General features: G+C 36.2%; 1 pseudogene; it reads left to right on the forward strand.

Annotated features, from left to right (window-relative positions):
• The window catches only part of LOC131439185 (uncharacterized), a 150015-nt pseudogene that overhangs the window by 91150 nt on the left and 33625 nt on the right, over positions 1-25240 (forward strand).

Below are 25240 nucleotides of genomic sequence, written 5' to 3' on the forward strand. Positions count from 1 at the left end.
CAAAGGTCGTGTCATTAATGCTCTGAAAAATAAACTACAAACAGGTCTGGACGCTTTAACGGAATATTTTACAAGCTGGAAAATTGTGATCAATGCAGCAAAAACTCAGGTCATCTTGTTTCCACATTCAAGATCTCCAAAACTTGTTCCATCTGACGAATGCAGAATACGATTCGGTGATGAGGTCATTCAATGGTCCGATGAAGTTATCTATCTAGGACTCACCTTTGACAGACATCTGATATTCAGGTCACATGTTGACAAAATCGTGCAAAAATGCAGCATACTCATTAGGTCTCTGTATCCGCTGATTTGTAGAACATCTAAACTATGCCTGAAGAATCAGATGGCTGTCTATAAACAAATCATCTACCCTGCAATTGAATACGCAATCCCTGTTTGGCGGGGCTGTGCACGAACACACAAACTTAGGCTTCAGCGCATTCAAAGTAAGATCTTAAAGATGATTCTAAATCTACCCCCTTGGACAAGAACTAGTGAAGTACATGAGATGGCCACACTGGATATACTAGAACAAAAATTCGAACAATACTGCACGAAATTTGAAGAGAGGTGCTCAATCTCTGAAATACAAATAATTCAAAATTTGTACGTATTAGTTTAAGGATAGTTATAAGTAGGTAGACATTTTATAAATAATTAAAATAAATATTATGATTAAACATTAGTATGTAAAACAAGAGTAACTAAAACACCTAATATTAATAACGAATCGTATGAACAACAAAGATGAAAGGCCAAAGGGTCAAAACACTTGTACTGTAAAATGTTGATGTAATACACAAAAATAAGATTAATAAACAGATATTTATGCAAAAAAAAAATGAGAAATAGCGTCATTTGAGTTAAAGCAGCTACTCTGTACGTACGAGACACCGTCAGAACGATGGCACCGAAAACAGGTAGAAAAGCAGATTTGTACCGTCACTAACACATTCAATTACGAACGGCAATGCGAAAGCGAATGTTGAATACATTTTTATACTAGTATGGGGCCGTGTAAAAATATGCCATGCGAAACAGGGTTGCCATATAAACAGGTTAATCTGTTTTATTATTATTATTATTATTATTATTATTATTATTATGATTATTATTATTATTATTATTATTATTATTATTATTATTATTATTATTATTATTATTATTATTATTATTATTATTATTATTATTATTATTATTATTATTATCATTATTATTATTATTATTATTATTATTATTATTTTTATTATTATTATTATTATTATTATTATTATTATTATTATTATTATTATTATTATTATTATTATTATTATTATTATTATTATTATTATTATTATTATTATTATTATTATTATTATTATTATTATTATTATTATTATTATTATTATTATTATTATTATTATTATTATTATTATTATTATTATTATTATTATTATTATTATTATTACTATCATTATTGTTATTAGAATGACTCTTGCATACCGAAGATCGTCGATACATTTCAGACCAGCCCATTGCAATTGTCTCGTACTGAAATTTCGAGAAGAATCAGATATCTTCGAACTTTGTAGCATCAATAAAAATAAACTACAAATTTGTCGTACCTAGCCTGCTATATTAGCAAATTATAAAAGAATTGTTTCAAGTTTGGAATATATAGTTGTAGAATAGTAGCTGTTTAATGTAACTTATCTGTATTTTAATGTAGGTACATCGCTTCAAACTCTATTAGTGAAAAAGAGGAAATCTTGCACAATTCATACAATCAATCAACTAACTGATATTCGGAAAAGTGATGGGAGCGTATCAGTTTTTTCGTATTCACGACATCCAGTTATGTCTCTGACATTACCCACCCACCTTTTTAATCGGGTACGGGTCGAGTACGGGTATTTTTTTTTGCTAATCACTCGGGTACGGGTCGGGTTCGGGTATAAGAACTTCTATACCCGACCATCTCTAGTGGCTCGCTATAAGAGTTTTTTTGATTCCGTTTTCAAGAATGTTGCTGATAAGCCTAATGCTACAGATGCACTTTCAAGAAAATACAAATACTATCAATTGACTTTAACAGTAATTTTAAAGCATTAAACGTTTTTATGTTAACATAAACTGTGCAAAATTATATTCCAGGTGAAATTAAAACATTTATATTGTAGAAATATCTATTCAAGTACATAAAAAACTTGTTTTGCAATAAAACTCTTATGTTTTTCTGCATACTTTCACTTAAATGAAACGGCCACTACGTAACTGACATAAATGACGTTCATTTCCCATTGCAAATTTTCAATGGTGAAATGAAGAGGATATTTGTTTTGCGTTTTGCTGTCTTCGTTTTCCACCAAGTGACAGCCTTCGAATACAAATATTTAGTTTAAATAAAGGCTTGTGACAAAATCAATCAATCATATGTTAGTTAAATCAACAACATTTTAGTTGAAACAACCAGGACGTAAAACAAAAATTGCAATATTGTAATTTTGATTTCTGCGGATTCTCCGTGTAGTGGCGAAAAAGGGGAAAGTTTGCAAAATTCACAAAATCGATTCACTAATTGATATTCGGAGGTATAAAGGAAGAGTGTCAGTTTTATTCGCATTTACGACATCCAGTCATGTCTCTGGCATTACACACCCGTACTTTTTCTCTTAGCTTTTTACTTATATGCATTTTTATCGATCTAGCATCTAATGAATATTGGTATTTGAAGGTTGACTAGTTTTTTATGAAAAAATAATCATAACGTTTTACTAGTAGCTCATATGAAAAATCTTAGTTCAGTCAACGTCTTCCACTGCGATCGCAGCTCAGCAAATAATGAGAAATCAACATTTGGTGATGTAATAAAAGCAAAAACGTGGTGATCCCGATAAAAGCAAAAACGTCGATTTGATAGATGCACACGTTTCAAATGTCTCTGAGCTATGCAGTAAAAGCTCTGCTAATGATATTAGTTTAGTGTGCGGTGATTTTAGCCAGCCCTGGATTATATGGAATTAACGGCATAAGGACACACATTTCATCTGTTTTTCTTTGTTACCCGCTGCAAGTACGGCGCTGATCGATTAAATGGATTATGTGATTCTTTGTCAAGCGAATCAACAAAGAAACCATCTCGGGAGATTACTCGATCTAATTGTTTGCTCTTCAGAGCGTCAATTAAAGCCTATTCGCACTATTCCGGGACGTTTTTTCCTCATCGGCGATGATTGAGCTGCCGGCGTGTGCATGTATTAGAATCCCGGATCCAGTATAAAATCCATTTGGTTGCCGCCGATATTCCTCGCCGAGATTTTCGCACCGTCGGCACCGGGAAAAATTCGGCGAGGATCGGTGGCAACCAAATGAATTTTATACCGGATCCGGGATTCCAACACATGCATACGCTGGCAGCTCTGTCATCGCCGATGAGGAAAAAAGTTCCGGATAGTCCCGTCCTGGAATAGTGCGAATAGACTTTTAGTCGTTGACCGTAGTGGTGCTCCTCTGTTACCCGTCGACCCGCATCATCCGTTGCCAGATGACTGTGTGAACAATTCATGGCACTCGGAGCCTATTCATGAATCGAGGAGGTTAAATTATCGTAAAACTAATTTTACTGCTTTACTAGAAAATTTGCGGAATGTTGATTGGACATATTTGCAAGAGATCGATAATGTAAATTAAATGGCAATGGTTTTCTGCGATGCGTTACTTCAATGGCTTAGCTCAAATTTGCCATTCGTTAAACGGCCTATCAATCCTCCTTGGTTCACAGTAAGGTTGCGTGAGTTAAAACGTTTTCGCAATGTTTGGCAGCGTACACATTGTCGTTGGCATAGCTATGAAACACTACGAATGTTCAAAAGTTCTAGTGAAAACTATCGTAGGTTGAAAGCAAGGTTATACCAAGCCTACGTTATGCGGATTCAAACTGATCTTCGCCGGAATCCAAAAAAAATTGGAATTTTGTGATTTCCAAACGTAAATTTTCATCAGTTCCTTTATCTGTTTGCTACGATGGTTTTGTATAAAAATCAACAATGGAATGTTGCGATTTGTTTGCAAAGTTATTTGCTTCGGTATTTGCTAGAAATACTGCCTCTGATATCGAAGTTAAGGTTGCAGCGTTGGATGTTACTGAGAACTTAGTGCACATAAACACTTCGATATTACTCCTGAAATGGTTGTTGCAGCGGCAAAGAAATCGAAACTACCGTGGTATAACGAATTTGTCTTCTACTTCAAAACTCTTCGAAATAACAGTGAGCAATGAGTTGTTCTCTCGTACAAAACATTACATCTCAGATCAACACGGATTTATGCCCGGGCGTTCGGTCAGCATTGACCTTCTCTACCTCCTTACCTCGACCTGTATTTCGCGTTTGGAGGAAAAAGTACAAATTGATGCCGTATATGCTGATCTAAAAGCGGCGTTCGATCGAATTGATCACCGAATTCTTTTGTGCAAGTTATTGCGATTGGGTGTAACACAAAAGTTCATTGATTGGCTTTGCTCTTATCTAAGTGGTAGATTCTTACGAGTCAAGCTTGATTATTAGGTTTTATTACTAAAATTGGACGTGATTTTAAGGATCCACATTGTTTGAAGGCATTATACTACTCGATAGCTCACCCTATACTTGAAAAATGCTAGCATAGTTTGGAGTCCGTATCAACTAGCTTGGAGTTTACGAATTGAACGTGTAAAATCCGAGGCAAAATCCGCTAGATCTTCCACCGTATCCCGATCGCTGCCGTCTGATTAGTTTGGACACACTGGAACGGCGCAGAAAAAATTCTGCAAGCGATTATTGTTGCGAAAATTATTAACGGCGATATACCCTGTGCTTTGGATGATGAGTCAATTTACACTTCGCGTATTGACAAAGTCGGACCATACCGAGATCGATCGTTCGCTTATGAATGCAAAAGAAGAAAATTATTATGTTGTCTGGATCGATCACGGAGTGGACAGGACTAATAATGCTTGAAATTGACAATAGGTCATTAGGTGTTTCCGAGGAATTCTTATGCCTGGAATTGGTCACCAATTTGAATTATTTTGATCCAGTTGGGATGAATATTAATATAACATATTCGTCCTGAACTTGGTGAATTTAATTCTAAAAGGAGGACTATTGTTATCAGGAATAGGAGTAAATTGATATCTTATGAACCGTTTAGAAACTTTCAAACCTTTCCGATCCGGCTCGGTATCGGTAATGTTTACAAATTGCAATGACGGCGAAACTGATTAATCAGGTGTGAATACACTCTCAAATCGGGAAAGGTTTGAATGTACTTAGATTTCTCCAACTTGGACACAGATGTCACCTTCTAACTAAGAGTGTGAGATGTGTGTTTCTGGAAGAGAACGGTTTACGTGGATTATTGAATCCAATCACACCTAGTATTTCTTCACGAAATACATGTAGTTCTTGTTTCCTGGATGCGTGCTCAACACTAGAAGGCCCAAAACTTAGTTTAGACCTAAATTGCTCAAAAGCAGTCAAAATGATTGAAAAAGAGAAAGTCAATAATATAAACTGTGACAGAATAAATAAAAGCTAGTGCAGTGTGCCTAAGTGCATATATCGTTAAATAAAGAATTAGAAAAGTTCACAGAATTTCAAGCAATCCTTCCATTGTTTACATATTGTGACTTTCTTGGGCAATCTAGTGTTAAATGCGCATCCTTACATTATATAATTTAACAAGCTTACTAACACCTGATTTTATTTTATTTTTATCACGAGAAACTATCAAAATAAAAGATTATAGACAAAAACGATATGGAGCGGAAAAATCCTAGGGTGCCACAGGAATACCAAAAGGAAATTGAAAACAAATCGAGAGCCCCAGTAAAACGACGAAAAATTGGTAATTCCATGTAATAACTCATTTGATGACATAGTAACTTTTGGTAAGTCACAATATTTCTATTTTTATTATTACTTTTATTATTATCATTATTATTATTGTTGTTGTTATTGTATTATTGTAAATATTATTGTTATTATTATTTTTGTGATTGTCTCTATTATTATTTCTTATTAATATAATTATTGTTATAGCAATTATTATTATTTCTTTATTCTTGATAAATTATCACATTGAGATATTAACAGGTTTCTCCGGCATAGTAAAAAAAGCGATGCAATGGGGAAAAGGAAATGTAACGTAACTTCGACAAAGATAGAATTAATCAGTGCAGATTAGAATGGATAGTGTTAGTAGACCAAACATATCTACATCTATTTAGGAACTTTAAAGTAATAATCGTTTGTACCGCTTCAGACATAAAAGACTATATAGGAAAGCAGGGCTAAGACCGAAGCGAATACAAAGCGAAATTTTCCAAAGTCTCATCGACGAGGACATTTAAGACACAGAAGCAGTTGGTAGGATGACAAAATACCAATACGATACAGACGCACGACTCAATGATTGACTGGTTACAGGGTGAAGCACACACTTCCTGCCCAAGTGACAAACTCTCTGGTGAACTTGCAATAGAAGATATTCGTATCTTTCGTTGCAAATTGATAACCGTAAAGGAATCTGTCGCTTGGGTTACATGCTGGAGGGAACCTATCAATGATAGGCCGGTTTCCTCCTTCGTTACTAGTGTTCATTTGTGCACCATAGCCTAGTTCGTCCGGTATGGAAGGAATAAAGGAAAAAAAAAGAAAATTATTAACGGCGATATTGATTCTTCGAAGCTTTTATCTAGTCTTGACTTTCGCGTATCAAAACGGTCGCTACGTTCTACTAGTTTACTTCAACCGAGATTCCACCGAACGACGGTTGGATTCTATGAACCGATAACAGCATGCATCAGAACATTTGAGACTGTTGAACATCTCTTCGATTTCGGCGAACCTACACATAAATTTGGCCAGTAAGTGTCACGTTGGACTATTTTATAACTTGACTACATTATATTCATTAAGACTTTTTATTGTCGGATGAATTAGAGAAAAATAAATAAATAAAATTGTGCGCAATGATTAGTGCAACAACTGTTTTGAAGATAATTTTTCGATAGATCGTTTCACAAACAAGTTAGAACAAATAAAGTGATTTTTCAGGAACCACCCTACATTTAGTTAAGAAAATTGATGTAACTCGATCATATGGAAAGCTAGAAAGGTGCTTTTTTCAGTAAAGTTGCTGTAAATAAAATTTCCTACAACTTTATTGTATAATGAACGTTTTTGAGTTCAATTAAGAAAGTTAGATTTCAGATTAAATCTAAATAAGGACCTCCCTAGTAACTTTTTACATCAAGAGGAGCGCCATTTGATTACAAACAACTTTTGTGAAGACACCAACTACAAAAAAATGAGATGGTTGTATGCAAGACTCGACCGATCACGATTACATTAAATAATTCTGAGGTATCATAATAGACATTTTTTCATTTTTAAGACAGAGAACGTACAAACTTAATCATTTTATAAACAGCGAATAGAGATTATATATTTTGATCGAAAAATGTGAATGTGAAAAATGTGACTAACCGTCAACCAATAAATTCAGTAATAGTGTAATTTTAATTATTCTTCGTTAAAAAGCGTCGATAATCTTCGGAAAGTGTCTGAAAATAGAATGGCAGCAATACAAGGAAGAAAATATGTGACACAGTTCGCAGAACATATTTTGTTACTTTAGTTGATTTTCACTTTTGCATATTGAGGACCCAATGCATACGCAACCAATTTTTTTAAATCTGTTTATATTGTAACTTGATTTTACTAATACATGAATGAACATTGCATAGTTACAACGCATGATGTGAATAGACATTTGTTGTTTTATTATCAGCCGCATAAGTTTAAGTTAAATGTTTCCGAATCGATTGGTAGTTAAATTAAATGAATTCATCAACAAATTACTGAGTTATAAGCTTTCAAAATAACGTCAGAAAAAGGTTACGCGGCTAGTCTTTAATTCTCGCTGAGACGGAGATTTGACACCCAGCCTCGTATACTGAAGAGTAAGCAAAAGCGACAATCCAGCGAGTGGACGCTTATACAATCTAGTCATCACCTCACTGGACGAGCTACTTGTTTCAATTAGGCAAACAAATATTTTGCAACATATATTTATAGATTTCTCTTCTTACTACGCAGAACGATGCGGTGTTTTTATGCATGACGCAAAGCCTCCTATGCCGAACAAGAAATTGACGTCATTTTGTATCACTGGGATTAGTGGATAAAAACATAGGTCGATTCTAACCATTGGTTGGTTGTTGGTTGGTCGAGGGAGCATAGCCAGATCTCGCTTCAATGGCGTACACGTACCATGTCGAAGATTGCTGTAATGATGATGATAGGTCTCTGGTCCTGTAGAGCCGGTGAATTCTGTAATTCACATATAAATTTAAATTTCATTTCATCTAGTAAGCAATCGTTGGTATTATTGGTATTATCGACCCGGGTTGACGGTTCAATGCAGACAGCACTGGTCTTACAAGCCAGTTGTGATATGTTCGAGCCTAGACATGGAAGGATTCATAGTGTCATTAATATCGTAGTACTAGCCATGCAATGATTCTGTACGTTAAGAATCGGCTGCGAAGTCTGTCGAAACAGAAAGGCCAAATTCCACAAAAGGAATGTAATGTCAAGACTTTTCGATATTATGGGGCTCGGTACATTTCCCGCACCAACTTTTCATGTGGCAATTCATCGCTTCATGGCCGTAGTTTGAACAATTGGTTCTCTATTTGATTAGTTTGTGACATTGGTAACGTAGTTTAGTTTTTTCAACATAGTGGAATTTCTTTGAAAGCGATTTAGTTCATCCCACTGACCGCATTAAAAAACTAATTCTTGATTTTTGTTCTATTTTTTCTTTCTTAGTGTCGCTACATCCACGCATAGGCAGTATCCTATTGGAATAACTGAGGTACCTGACATGTCCCAAACAATTACAGCAAATACAACGAACCTCATCAATATTAACATAAATAATGGAGGAAATCTCACAACAACAGCTACTGGTGAAAACCACATAGGATCGACGCTGTCAGACAACACTCAGACATCTTCATCTAACATTTGTAATACCAATGATATCATTCGAAATAATGATCAATGTTTGTCATATCCCGCTAGTTATTATACCATTCCAGTTAGTGCATCCGAGGTATGCACAATTCAGAACTGTGACATGAATTCTGATAATACCTGTAATTTTTTGGTACCCAACACTTCGAGCGTTAAAGAAGTTCATTCAAGTCAAAATAACTCGTTATGTTCTACAGCAACAGTAGCACATTACAATACTGTTGAAAGAATTTCAAACAGATTCAGTAGTATTAATAGTTGTGCTATTCCAGCTCCACCACTTTTTAATAGTATTGTAGACGAACCGAGCATTATCAATGAAGAAATAATACCTATTACTAAAACTCGCGCAACTGGTAAGCGATACCATAGAACGATCCCGAAACACGTTATAGACATGAATCCAATCGTTAATCCACCGAAAATAAATCGTAATATTGTAACAATCCAAACGGATGGTCCTAATGATGTTGAATTCAAGAGTGAAGCAAATTATAAAAGCGATCGTATAGTTCCCAAATATAATGGTTTTAAGCGAATCTCTTGTCAGTGTCCAGCACAAAGTAGCCCAATAGCTTATCTCTCCACTCAAGGGACAAAACAACAAATCAGTAATGAATCAGTCGTAGTGCAAAACGATAATGGAGGATCACTATCAAATAGAACAAGAAATCCGGGTGAAACAGCATTACACAAATATACACAACAGCACGGCACACCTAGACCGCTGCAACCAATTCATACCACCAGTGTTCATTGCAAATCAGCTCTGAGAAAAAAACACGATAACTTGGAGGGAGGTGGAATAAATTTATATTGTAATACTAAGTATGAAAAATTGCAACATACCACCAATAACAAATTCTCCGATGAACAGTCATGTGCTGATAACCAAACTATGCAGAAAAAACTAAGTACATTGCCGAAAAATTATTCTGATCATAATGAACTAGATGATAGTATTCAAGAATGTAAAACTAAAGTGAACAATTCAATGCCGCAGCAAAGCAACTTGAACATTCAAGAACAACATAGGAATGTTCTAAATTCATCAGATGAGTGTGTTGAGCAGAACCCTGTACTTCCACCCAAAATGTATAAACACAATGGAAGATTATCAGGAGCGCATCGGAAGTCTTTTTACAGCAATTCTAAAACACATGCTGTTTCCAAACCTTCGAATGAAAGTGCTAAATTTTCTATTCCGATATCAAAATCGTCAGGTCTACTTGATAATATTTGCAAAATTTCAAAAACCAGCTATACAAATTCCCTAACAAGAAATAATATTGTATCTAATCACGATATACGAGCCTTTCAAAACACATCGTCGTACATGGTACCGCATAGTGTCATTATGAGCAGGACTCACAATACGTTGCCAAAGAATTCTAACAAACAATGTCATCGAAGTTATAATTTGTTGACTGAGGTGGTGAATAAGGTGCCATCAATAATAAATATACCGTCGCCATTGATAGATGGTCGATGTTCTTCCACAATTCCAAACAACAAACTACAACATAATATTAAAAAGTCACCCGTAGATCGTCTCTCGCATCAAAAATATTCTAATAAATCACCAGTAGTAAATTTAACGGATTATAAAGCTAAAGTTGAGAAACCATTACCTGTATTGACAACTTCAACAAACTGCATAAACCCAAAGGAACATTTTCTTCCAAATGATAATAGTCTCGATGATGATTATCTAAGCGAATGTGAAAACTGTAAATCGGCGCATGGTTCGCGTTATTACTTAGAGACAGAAATTGATGATACCCCACAAGAAACAATGACTTTGCAACGAAAGATGCCAGAAAACGAAGAAGAACAACAAAACTATTATCGCGTTTCTTCTACGTTGCCAACCAATACTAACAAAAAGACACCGTAAGTAGTTATTAAAATCCTTTCAGACAATATGACCTACTTAAATTTTAAGAATGCATGACGACTCCTAGGCGGGGTGCCTTATGATACAAAGGGTAGTTTTTTCCTTCCCATGGCCACTTATAAGAAACACTTGGAAATTGATTTGTTGGCGCTTTTTACCACGTAATTGCATATAAATGAAATGAAATTTAGGAGATTTCTCTGAGATCCCCATTGAAACTGAGTGTGACAAACACAAACACTTTTAATTGGTATATGATATTCGGCTCTATGGACCTCTGTTAAAAAATCAGTTTTCACAGTGATTGTAAAACTTTTCTTTATGAGAAAGATAAAAAGTTTAAAAGTTACATCTTAGTATACGTACGACAAATGTTCAAAGAATAGATTGTAAATATTTGTCATGAAATATCCTTTTTCTAACACTCCTTAGTATATTACTAAGCTAGATGTTATATGATAAAGTACAAAAATACTTGCACGGAAATTTGATTTAAATGAGATAGAAAAATAACTGTTTTCCAAATTTTTCTCATATTATATAAAAATGTATAAGCTATAACATGCAATCGAAAATATTTTTTTCGGGTTGCGCCATTTTTGGAAACCGTTATTTAAAAAAGGCGTATTTTTTTGTTAAAATCTATCATAACTATTGAACCAGGTAGTATAAAAAAATCTTCTTCCACCAAAAGTTGCGCCTTTCTAGGCTCCTGAATTTCTTAGAACATTACTTTATTGACAAAATTCAAATGAAAAAGTTATTGAATAAAAACTGTTTTTTTTAAGAACCACCCAAACTTAGGATATGTAAACCGTTCTAATGTAAAAATGGTTAAAGATACACAACCAATATCTTCGACAAAGTTGCCTTAAATTGATTACTCTAAATTATTGAGGAAGGATGCATTGTTCTATCTCATCCAGATTTTGAAATATTTTTTTAATTCATAGTTTGCTTTAGGACCACCCTAAAACCACTATGGCCGAAAAACGCAGTTTATTAATTGCAACTAATGTGCCGAAGACTTCAAATCTCTAAGCCCAATAATAAAAGCGTAAACAATTGTTTCCTGCTAATTTTGCTTCCTGGACCACTGTGCAATGTTAAGGGAGCATTTCTTTTCTTTGTTTTACATAAGTTTATTTATATATCTAAATGCAGAAATTTTCAAAAATAACTCTGTGAATTTTGGTGGCCCTGAAAAGGGCCGTTTAGTTTGATGGCGTTGGTGCTGTTCAAAGTTTTTAGCACTCATCGGTGACTTCCTCTGCTTGCTGTACCGTTGGTGGCTGTGAATTAGAGCAAATTATTAAACATATTCGGATAAACTCTAGAAACTTACAACGAAAAGGAGGGTGAACGAAGGGCAATGATATGAAAAGTAAGTGATGAACTTTTCGATCGGAAATTTAGGAGTGTTCCGGGCGAAAACCATATCAATGCAAGAATTGCCCAACGTAGTCGGCTGTTTTGGGTCTGATACAAGATCCAATTTCAACAAACAGTTCATGTATGTCACAAAACCAAAGTTCTATTTCTTCAAAATGTCAATGTTAAAATCAACCGTTACGATCATGGGAATATAATTCGTTCTGTAGTAGTATAGGTTTCGTGCAAAAATAATTGTGCAATTGTAAAAGTTCAATTCGAAAAGGATACTTGCATTAACCTTCAATATCCAACGGATCATTGTTATCCATCCACGTTTCGCTAAGCGCTAAAAACTCAGCTCGTGTCATGACATGATCGGTAGAAATATCTTCCGAATGTGCATTGAGGCTTTGGACATTGAGGCTCATTAATATTTGTGCATTACAATTATCACTTTTTAAAAACGTTATCAGCTCGTCACTAAGCGTCACTACCTTGTGCTTTTCCAATCCTTGTATTTCGCCTCGTAACTCTTTCATTTTTGAAGTAGTGCTGCCTTTAGCATGATGAAATACAAACGAGTTGGCGACATTTGTCAAATATAGTCCCTGTAGTGAACTCACACGAGACATGGCAACATATACGAGTTGCTGCTCTTGACTTTTATTGTAATTAACGACAATTTCGTTGAACGTACCACCTTGGGATTTGTGAATAGTCAACGCACACGCACTGAGAACGGGAAATTGTTTTCGTTTACATCTGATTGCGGTACTCAATTTGATATTTGTTGATCGTTTACTTATAGGCGTCCAGCTTGGTTGCAGATCGCTAGGTTTTGAGAATACTATCGGTCTGGATTTTACTCGAAGTTGAGCTCCGACTGCATCATTTTTAAATTTGAACCACAAACGAATTATACATTGTTGATCATCATCATCGGAGAACTCAATGTATTTGAGCTCACCAATAACACCGTTCACTATACCATCTCCTACGTCTACATAGGTTGTTATCATATAAGACATATCTACAACAAGTCGTATTAAATAAGGGAGGCAGGCTGTTTCAGCGACACTCATTTTGTGTAGCTTGGTGCGTGTACTAACTAACTAACCACTGTCTTTGTAACCTATGATTAAATCCTCTGCAGTACAGTCAAAGCCATCTCGATTATTTAAGGCTTCATTATTGTACTTTTCAACAGCAGTATTGCGATGATATAATAGAATAGTGTGCGGTATATGCTCTTTACACCACGCTTCTGTACGAAACCTACTTTCAATCAATTTGGTTTCATCATCCGACAATCGTTCACCGTTTCCAATCTTTGTTAGTATCGAGGAAAACAAACTATCATTCTGCCGCATTACTTGACGTAAAGGTAAGTATTCTAGTGTTTGCCACAACACTGCGCCTCCCATACAGTTGTTCATAGGTTTGTACACGGATTTCGCGTTGACCGGAGGAAGCTGTCGAAAATCACCACACAAAATAATATCTTTTCCGAAAAAAGGAACACCGTAGTCACCGCTAATATCCTGAAGCCTCGAGTGAACCGTATGTAAAATGTTTGCCCCTATCATGCTAATTTCATCAATAATGATTAGCCTAATATTACCATGACGCCTTCGATCCATGGTGATGTGAAATGCCGAGTGAACTGCTGTCCCACCAATAGCCACAGCTGCTTTTCCAGTTGATGCGCAAGCGACGTAGGCATTATTTTGGGTGTTATGGGGTTGACTATAACGATTATAAGTTTCCATTAATAAGTGGAGCGTAAAAGTTTTACCACATCCAGCAGGTCCAGTAAAGAATAACTGAAGAGGTTTCCTGCTATTATCGAAGCAATGCAAGTTGTCGATCACTTGCAATATCAGGTCCCTTTGTGCTGCATTTGTTTTCCGTACAAGGGTCCAGTATTCTTGTTTCGTCATCACTGATGATCGTTGCTTAATAACGGCTGACAAGACGTTTGTAGGAAGCAATCGAGTATCATCATCGTTCGGCTACATGACAATAGTTCTTGTGCATTCACTATGCATCGTTGTTGCTTCTGTTTGCTGTACTCTTGGTATATCTTCGCTGCATGCCCCTAAATATTCTTCGATTATCTGTTGCAAGTTCAGGTTGCTATCGTAGTCTTTTCGTTTCCAAAAATAGAGGATTCGTGTAGATCATACAGGTTCAGAAATTTGTTCTGATCCAGAATGTCACACAACTCGTTGCGGAACGGGACGAATAGAAGCACCATTTTCCGCTTGTATTCAGAAAGTTTGGCGATATCATAGCTACACCATTGCAGTACACGGGATCGCTTGAGCAAAACAGTAGGCCGCGAAATGGATGCACGAATGATGTCAAAGTAAATTTCAAATGAGCAATTACAATCCAGAAGAAATAACTCCAATGTGTCATATGCCTTGCAGTTCAAGGCTTCCTGCAATTTCTTAACCTTTCTAACAAGCCAAGCACGGCGAGTGTCATCAGGCGAGCTCTTTGCAGTGATGTAAGTTGACTCATGGGATCCGTTAGATCAACGTCATTGTATTCTTCTGATAGAATATGAAGGATTTTCAGCAGATGCGGCCACTTTGTTTGACTTGCATTTAAAGTTAGAAACATTGTGGGCTTGCCCAATTGTCTCATCATAGCAAACAAATCTCTCTTCCGTTGCTGCCAGTAATGAACGGAATTCGGTATAGATTTCAGGAAGGATAAATTTCGTTTAATGCATTGCTCCATGAAGTCTCGGTCCTGTAGATTGGCACGAGTAATATTGGCGGTACCCATGCATTTAAATGTATAACTTAAACCTTGAGACACTCGCAAACGGAGAATTTTCGTTGCCATGTGGAGTAAATGTCGCGGTTTTGTTCCACGTCCTTCCTGGCGCCGAGTTTCACTGGACGCAATCATAAAATACGTAACCCGTACGTTTGGGTTGAACTCCCGAGGATGACCAAAATATATCGCAGGAAACGAAAGTTCTTCGGCGTGTTCGTCGTATATTATTGAGAGAGGAATTTTGTTTTGCGCCGGAGCAATTTCCAGACACTTGTCCTCGTTCCATAATAGTGTTTCTTGTTGTCCAAGTAGTAGCTCTGTTTCGTTATCAGTAGCGATCGTTTCTAATTCGACTGAGGTACTCTTCGTATTCGATTCCAGCATTTCTATCATATTCGTATCAATAGTGATACCATAACGACGATAGAGCGGGCTAGTAATCAAATATGATAGCCAAGTATTTACAGTGGCTTTCTTGACAAACCCGGATAAATACAAATCCTTATGAATTAAATGTTTCTTTAGAAATACATTGAACGCCTGATCGTCGTATAGTTGACGCGGAAGAGATTGTATCATTACATCGACATCTACGGGGCAATTTATAACTTGACCAACAATAGCAAAACTACCTGTATTTGAAAATATTCGAAAATTTTATAAAAAAAACAAGTCCAAGGTGACGAATACAAATATGATATTCTATCTGCAGCGAACCGCAAACGTCGAATTTGCATGAAAGGCAAACGAGGAGACACTAATCGTTCCGCAATGATATCGAGTGGAGGCAATCCAGACGGTTTCTCCGGATATGTGAAACCATTTGATTTAGAAAATGTGGGCACTTTCCTTTCCGCAAAAGTACTTATACACGTCTGACATGCAGAAAATCCGTCAACTGATTCAAACGCACTGCTCTCTATCAACACTGTCACATCGCTTTGGGTCAATGGTTTCAAGTCGTTAACAAACCATAATCTATCGCACACATCGCATGCTACTCCAAACGCATTCTCGATAAATCGTTTGTTGAACTCGATTAAAGTTGGGTTGCGAGAAGATAGTAGCATCTTCATCGTAATTTTCAGCCGAACTTTCCAGAAGTGCAACCGAATGCAAGTCTTAGTTATTCAAAAACAGAAATTGAAGTTGATTTACATACGTATTTTCGGTAGAGTTTTATATTTTCAACAAATATATATATATATATATTTATATATATATATATATATATCTATATATATATATATATATATATATATATATATATATATATATATATATATATATATATATATATATATATATATATATATATGTATATATATATATATATATATATAAATATATATATATATATATATATATATATATATATATATATATATATATATATATATATATATATATATATATATATATATATATATATATATATATATATATATATATAACTTGGTAACGACGATGGATTTTTTATGTCGTCCGGTTTCTCCATGTAGCCGTCGCTGGTCGGTGATAATGCTGACTGCGTAGTCTTGGTGCATGTGAGTGGTGTTTCTTCGTTGTCAGCTATGGTCGGTGATGAGGTTGCGTGTTTGACTGGTTCCTCCGCAATCCCTGTTTTTGTAAAACTCCAATATTTGATGATGCCGATGGCCAAAAGTCCGATCGTAAGAATGGTGGCGGGTCTGAATGTTATGGATCCAATTCGATATTTGGAGTCCATTGTCTCTAAGTGTTGTCTATTTTTCAAATGTAGCTTATGCAGTTCTGAAAGGTTAACGTGTCTTTCGTTATGCAACGTTTCAATTTTCGTGGGTTGCAATGGTAAGATTGACGGTTGTCTAAACCTTAGTTCATAATTCTCGAAAAGTTCGTTTTTTATGTACAACGAACAATTGTGAAATGTAACTAGGTGAGTTCCTCTCAGCTTTCTGGGTTTGATACCGCAGGTGCTATTGATGATTACGTCTTGGTGAACGGTTTTCACCAATAGTGTTCCTGGGGCTATGATTTTTGTATTAGCTGAGACTGGTACTTCTGATGCAGGACATTGTCCATGTTGTCCTCTCAAGAGTGGAGCTTCGCATGAATTGCTGCTGATATCTATTTGTTGTTTCCTCTCACATATCGTGACTTGGCTGGCTTAATGGGGGAATGAAAACTGCCCTATGTGTTAATTTGATTGGATGGTTGTGAATAGATAATGGTTCGATGATAATTTTCTCGTATGACGTCTGTTGAAGGCGAGGGATGTTCACGCTTATGATATTTGATGAGTCCTTGTGTAGTGTGATTGTGGTTCGATAACTGGCATCGTCTAAGTGCATAATTTGAAGTCCCTGATCTTTAAGCTCCTGAACTATGATTTCTATTCCTTTTGGTGTAAGTAAAAGTTTGCCGATTACATTCAATTTTGCTAGCATTATTGCGTATTCTATTGCTTTTAGATTTTCTAAAAATGCATCCAATTGGAAAGCTATCGATATTTTTTCATTCTCTGACAGAATATAATCTTCGTTTTTCAAAAAAGAGTTTAGCATATTTTGGTGATCTTTGATTTCTTTGTTGATTAAATTTAGCCTATTTTCAAATCTGTCTAATCTGTCTAATCTGTCTATTATTTTGTTTTATAATGGAATTTCCGGTATTTCTTAATTCGTCTAAATTGTTGTTGATTATTTTCATATCTTCAGCGTCTAGATTGCCTGTAATATATTTGATTGTGCTTCCTAAAATGTCGATGGATCTTTTATGCTTTTTTGATTTCGAATTTAATGTGCTGTAGATGAATTTGATTTCTCTGAGTATTATTTCTATAATATTGGACAAGCTAATTGAAGAGTTTTTTGTTTGATATATGACGTTTTCCAAAATAGCTATTGAAATTTCTGGTTTTGAAAAATCTATTACGTGCAACAATCTGTCAAACCCTACAATTATTCGCCCCTCCCCTCTTTTAAGAAACAACGCTTGTGCGTTGTTAGTGATATCGTGGATCTGTATGGTTTGTGTGTAGGATGGGATAAGGAGTGTAGAGGAGATGAGGGTAAGTAAAATCCATTCTTCGCAATCAAAGCGTAAAAAACGGCGCGAAACTGCGTGCCATCTTAAGCAGTTTTTAGTTTAGCTCGAATCTTCATGGTGACATGTAGCATATTTAAAATTAAAATAAATCTATATAATTAAGAAGTAAAGTGTAGTATTTCTAACTTCATATAGTCCACAACGATTCATTGACAATCCAAAACGGACATTTTGGTCCTTCGAGCCGGATGAGATCCGGAGTGCCAGTTGAAAAATAATGTGTGAAATCGAAAAGCAATAAGCTCAAAGTGTTATAAAAAGACTAAACAGTTGTCCGATGAGGCGAGCTGTACTCGATCATTCTACCACGGAAGACGATGAAGAGATCAAAATAGATCAGGATTCAGTATTTTCAACTCCAAAGTGTGCGAAAGGTGGAAAAATGGCGGAACTAAAATTGTTAATTTCCAAACGTGCAACAGTGAAGGGAAAATTGACGAGAATCCAAAGTGCAATAGTAACAGCGCAAGAAATTCCTACAGCGATATCTATAGCGCAGCTTTGCGTATATTCAAAAAATGTAGAGAAATATTACAGTGAATTTAATGAGGTTCACAATATAGTTATGCAAACGGTGCATGACAATCAGCGAGATGCACAGGAAGTAAAGTTGATCGAATTCGTGGAAATTTAGATCCAATAACAGACTCAGAATCCAGTTTCAGTCGCTGCTGGTTCTCGCCTCGATGGCCAGCAAGCGAATGAGAGATGCGACCTGAGCGTTTGAGGTTTTTAACCACGCAGAAGGTGCATTCTCCGTCGCTGCTAGTTAACTCTCGCTGCTGCTGCTGGTTAAGGTCCTCTCGCCTCGATGGCCAGCAAGCGAATGAGAGATGCGACCTGAGCGTTTGAGGTTTTTAACCGCGCAGAAGGTGCATTCTCTCTCGCTGCTGGTTGAAAGTTTAACTCCCGCTGCTGCTGCTGGCTGGTCCTCTCGCCTCGATGGCCAGCAAGCGAATGAGAGATGCGACCTGAGCGTTTGAGGTTTTTATTAACCACGCAGAAGGTGCATTCTCTCTCGCTGCTGGTTGAAGGTTTAACTCCCGCTGCTGCTGCTGGCTGGTCCTCGCGCCTCGATGGCCAGCAAGCGAATGAGAGATGCGACCTTAGCGTTTGAGGTTTTTATTAACCACGCAGAAGGTGCATTCTCTCTCGCTGCTGGTTGAAAGTTTAACTCCCGCTGCTGCTGCTGGCTGGTCCTCGCGCCTCGATGGCCAGCAAGCGAATGAGAGATGCGACCTGAGCGTTTGAGGTTTTTATTAACCACGCAGAAGGTGCATTCTCTCTCGCTGCTGGTTGAAAGTTTAACTCCCGCTGCTACTGCTGGCTGGTCCTCGCGCCTCGATGGCCAGCAAGCGAATGAGAGATGCGACCTGAGCGTTTCAGGTTTTTATTAACCACGCAGAAGGTGCATTCTCTATCTCAAAATCGTCGTCCTTGCGCCGAAAACCCAAGCGAAAGTAAAAAGTTTTCCGCGTTGTTTTCAAATTTTAAGAAAACTTAATTTTTGAGTTGTTTGTGGTTATCTCACACTGTTCAAAATATTATCCTGAATTCCTGATCATATTTTTGATGAAATGGTGAAAGAATTATGTTGCTACCATTAATACAAGTCGAGATATTCGCGATTAAGTTCTGCCCATTCTTCCATATGGCTAATTTTGAAAAGGCGCCCCATAGTAAAGTAAGTCGTATTCACGACAAAAAAGATTATTAGAACCCTTCATGTTGAGCACTTACACGTGGGATCCTCGGGATTATTGAGTATCATTCGGCGAAGATTCTGGCCCCTGAGAGCTTCATCTACGATCAAGAAAGTTACACGGAGTTGTATTTCATGTTTTCGAACGCAACCTCGTGGTATTCAACAGCTTATGGGTACATTACCTGTAGAGCGTGTTAATATTGCATCTCCTTTGAGTATTCTGGCGTAGATTATGCCGGTCCGGTTAATGTGAAGGAAGGAAAACATCGCCCGAAAATTATGAAGTGTTATATTACCGTATTCGTGTGCATGACAACGAAATCTGTGCACTTAGAATAAATATCAGAACTCACTACTGCCGCCTTCATCGCAGCACTGGAACGTTTTATCAATCGCCGAGGATTAATACGCAAAATATTCTCGGATAATGGATCAAATTTTGTGGGAGCTTCGAATGAACTTCATCTGCTGTATACACAATTTTAAAATGAAACACATCGTCGTACTGTAAATGATTTCTTAGTTTCGAGAGAGACAGAGTGGCACTTCATCCCTCCAAGGGTGCCAAATTTTGGTGGTTTGTGGGAGGCGGGAGTTAAAAGTATCAAAACGCATCTGAAGAGAACTCTAAGAAATGCAACACTGACATTCGAAGAATACTCCACCATACTTACATATGTTGAGGCCATTTTGAATTCGAGGCCACTGTTTAATCTTTCCCAAAGTCCAGATGATCCTCTTCCTCTTACACCTGCCCATTTGCAAATTGGTAGACCGTTGGCTAGTATTCCAAAGCTAACGTGCAAGGAAACTCCAGACAATCGTCTCTCCCGGTGCAGATATCTTGACAAACTTCGTGAACACTTTTGGGGGCGTTGGCCCCGGGGGTACTTAACATCACTTCAGTCGCGTGGCAAATGGACGGCTGTGTCACCAAGTGTACAACCCGGAACAGTGGTGCTACTAATCGAGGACAATCTTCCTCCAATGGTATGGAAGCTTGGAATTGTAACCGCTACTTATCCGGGACCAGATTCTTTGGTACGTGTGGTAGACGTGAAGACATCGAATGGAACTTTTCGACGTTCTATTAGCAAACTGGCTCCTCTTCCAACACGGGATAACTTCAGCTTCGCAGCCGCGGGGCAGGATGTTGGCGAATGTACTTCCGTCTAGATGAGATTTCCAACTACAAAGTGAAAATTTTCCATTCTTTTTTATTGGCAGCGGTTGCTATGAATATTTTGTTTTGTTGGCAACACATCGAGGGTGACTGTATAGTAACGGAAATATCATGGCACCCCCCGAGAACAAAGCGTAAAAACGGCGCGAAACTGCGTGCCATATTAAGCAGTTTTTAGTTTAGTTCGAATCTTCATGGTGACATGTAGCATATTTAAAATTAAAATAAATCTATAAAGTTAAGAAGTAAAGTGTAGTATTTCTAAATTTATACAGTCCACAACGATTCAATGGCAATCCAAAACGGTAAACTATTTTTCCTTTATCTTCAACTGCTCTGGTCGGTATGTATTTTTTCTTCGTCTTTTGATTATTTCAATTTGGGTCTCTTTGTTTGCTTTTATTATGGTATGTTATGTTTTTATTTTGAATTTTTTCGTTTGCTCAAATTATTTCGTCGAAAAATTTATTTTTTCTCTTAATATTAATTCAGTATTTAGTGGTCGTTCTTGTTCGTCTTTTAATCCATAAAAATTTTCTCTTGGTTTGTAACCGGTGCTCGAATGTATTGTATTGTTGTATAAAGCAGATGCTATAAGAAAAATCTCTTTATGAGATAGGTCGGGATATTGGGGTTCAATGCATCGAAAGATTTCAGTTACAGTTGAGTGAAATATTTCTACCAAGCCATTGCTTTCACTATGGCTCGGGGGTACGAAATGCATTTGAATGTTAAGATTATTTGCAAGTCCTCTAACTTCGGAAGATCGTAAAGCTGGCTTATTGTCACTCACGATCAAACCGGGAGTTCCATGAATGGAAAATAGTTTGAGTAATCCTTCCCTCATATCAGTTATAGTTCTTGATTTGATTGGTATTAATATACCGTATCTTGAAAATTTGTCGATCACTGATAAGAATCTAAGCGATTCGGACAAAAAGGCTTTCTTGGTGCTCGGAGTGTGACCAAGATGAATTTTATATGGATGTCTATCGTATTTGTTTACGTTGCAGGCTTCGCATAGTTTAATAAATTGCTTTATTTTAAATTTCATTTTTGGAAAATATAATCGCTTTGCAATTTTTTGTTTATTTTCCCAAATTCCTCTGTGAGCCTTCTCATGAGTTTGCTCAATCATTAGATTTTGCTCTTTAGGTGTTTTCAGGTCGATCATTAATTTTTGGGTAAACAGGATTTCAAAAGTCTTGCATCTGCTAAAGTAGTTTTTATATACTGATTGTATATTATTCATTAAACTCTCAGGGCATAGTATGCAGTTCGTCCTATTCAAGTCCATGTATTCCTTGAATATTCGTATAATCGCGGGAACGCCAAATGTCAATTTAGTTATAGTCCTACGATATACTCTAGGAAAAATTTGATCATATGTGTTTTGTTCTTCTGAACCCGTTTTCAGAATTATCTGGTTGCTATAATAGTTCAGAGGTAATTCTGTGCATTTAATGAATTCGGAGTCGTCTGTATCTGCTGAGTGTGCACTCATGTTATCAGATGAGACCTCTTCGTTAATACTAATCTCGTTGCGAATTCTGGATAAACTGTCGGCTACCATGTTTTGCTTTCCGGGCCGATACATAATCTCATATTCGAACTCGCTGAGCAAAAGACGCCAATGAACTAATCTGTTATTGGTGTCCTTCAAATTTAAACCATAAGTTAACGGTTTGTGGTCTGTATACAAAACAAATTTACGCCCATAAAAATAGGGCCTAAAATATTTACACGCCCATACGACCGCTAACAATTCTTTTTCTATTGCGGAGTATTTTTCCTCCGACTTATTCAAAGTTCTGGAGGCAAACGCTATCGGTTTATCGCTTCCTATTGTACCTTGCGAAAGGACTGCTCCAATTGTATGATTGGAAGCGTCCGTGGTTAAAACGAACGGCTTTGAGAAATCTGGATACTGAAGGATATCACTTCCAGATAAAATTTGTTTACAGCGTTCGAAGTGTGATTGCTTCTCCTTTTCGTAAACATTTTGTTAGAGGTTTTGCTATTTTTTTACACTTACTTTGGTGATTTCGTTCACTCACTGGTTAGTATTGTCGTTTATAAATATTAGTTATTAATAGCTAATCAGTTAAATTAAAATTACTCACGTTTAAAGTCGATGTTCGTTCGATCCTTTCGTGATTAATGACACTGCCCTGATATGCGATTTTCACTCGCGGGTGGAACTATTAGGTTCGCGAATTTAACCGGTCTTTGAATATAAATGCACGATATTCGTTCGTGAATGCCCGATTGCAGTTCAGAAAACTATTCAGAAAAAACCGAACGGCTGCGCCAGCTAAGCTTTAACTTATCTTGAAAGAGTTTAAAAAAAACCAAACGTATTGCTCGAATTCAAGATTAGAACTGATTTTTTCGGTGCATGTTCGATACATCGAAGAGCCCTGCCTTTGTCCCTAAAACCGCTAGTCTTGCACTTGGTAACGACGATGGATTACCTCTGTCGTCCGGTTTCTCCATGTGGTCGTCGCTGGTCAGTGATAATGCTGACTGCGTAATCTTGGTGCATGCGAGTGGTGTTTCTTCGATGTCAGCTATGGTCGGTGATGAGGTTGCGTATTTGATATATATATATATATATATATATATATATATATATATATATATATATATATATATATATATATATATATATATATATATATATATATATATATATATATATATATATATATATATATATATATATATATATATATATATATATATATATATATATATATATATATATATATATATATATATATATATATATATATATATATATATATATATATATATATATATATATATATATATATATATATATATATATATATATATATATATATATATACAGAGCATCTATTGACTAGTTAGAGGTCATCATCTTGTTTTCGGATTGTCTATATTTGTAACATGTGGAGTAACAGATATGCCGGCTCCCATATGTACTCTGTATAAAATTCGAGCTCCTTATTTTCAATGTTTAGCAGAGTTAACATTTTTGCTAAATTTTGTTCGAACCATGTTATTTATGTTTATACGTGTTATATACCGAGTGTCGGCCTTTGCAATGAAGTTCAAATAGAGAACAAAAATGTGTTGCCTTTTGACTTACAATTATTAATTATGTCAAAATTATCATCAATAAAAAAAATTATTGATTAAAAATCTAAATTTTAAATTATTTAATAAAAATCTAAATTTGTAAATAGTTCATAAATTATTTCCATATAGCAACAATGGACAGTCTATAAAACTTCATTACATTTCAGCCCCTCATTTGAAATAATCATATCTTGTAAAATAACAAAAAATACTGGGGACCCATTGATACGTAGAATCGTCATCTGGAAGACACTCGTATAGGCTATAAATGAGTCCCATTGCCAGAATTGAACAATTTTTGTCGATATTGAACACTGTCGGGACATTTTCTAACAACGCAAAGTAGCTAAACATTGGTTTTGGATTCATTTGCACTTGTTTGATGCAAAATTCGCATTGCCATAACAACGCAAAGTAGCTAAACATTGGTTTCGGATTCATTTGCACTTGTTTGATGCAAAATTCGCCTTGCCAATAGTGAACTAAGTTAATAATTTTGTTACGAATTTGCACTAACTAATGACTGTTGCTTCCAATTTGCATATTTCAACAGGAGGATAATTCCAATAGCCCTTTAGGAAAAATGTACGACCATTAGACTAACCGATTCAAAGGATTTCCTCCTTTGTTGTTCACTTTTTTGTGTATTTCGCTCCAATCAAAATGACCAACAGCTGAACGCTTCCGACAAGAGCGATTGCGTCACAGCTGTCAGTCATTTGCATTGATGAGAAAACAACGTTGGAGAGCATTACACAAAATCAGCCGTTCTAATGGCTCAAAAGTTTTCTAAAGAACTATTAGGATTTGTTGTTCGCAAATCGAAGTCAAATATCCTTAGTTCAGTGCGAATCTAGAACAGCTTGGTTACCAAGTGTCAAATTGAAAAGTAATCCACATTATGTGGTTCATCGATTTGACAGGTTTACTGGAATGGGTGGTGGAGTTGCCATTTTTGTCCAACGGCAAATAAAACATCGAATTTTACCTTCTTTCAATACTAGAGATAT

This window comes from Malaya genurostris, chromosome 3, assembly GCF_030247185.1.
Source record: "Malaya genurostris strain Urasoe2022 chromosome 3, Malgen_1.1, whole genome shotgun sequence".
NCBI lineage: Eukaryota > Metazoa > Arthropoda > Insecta > Diptera > Culicidae > Malaya > Malaya genurostris.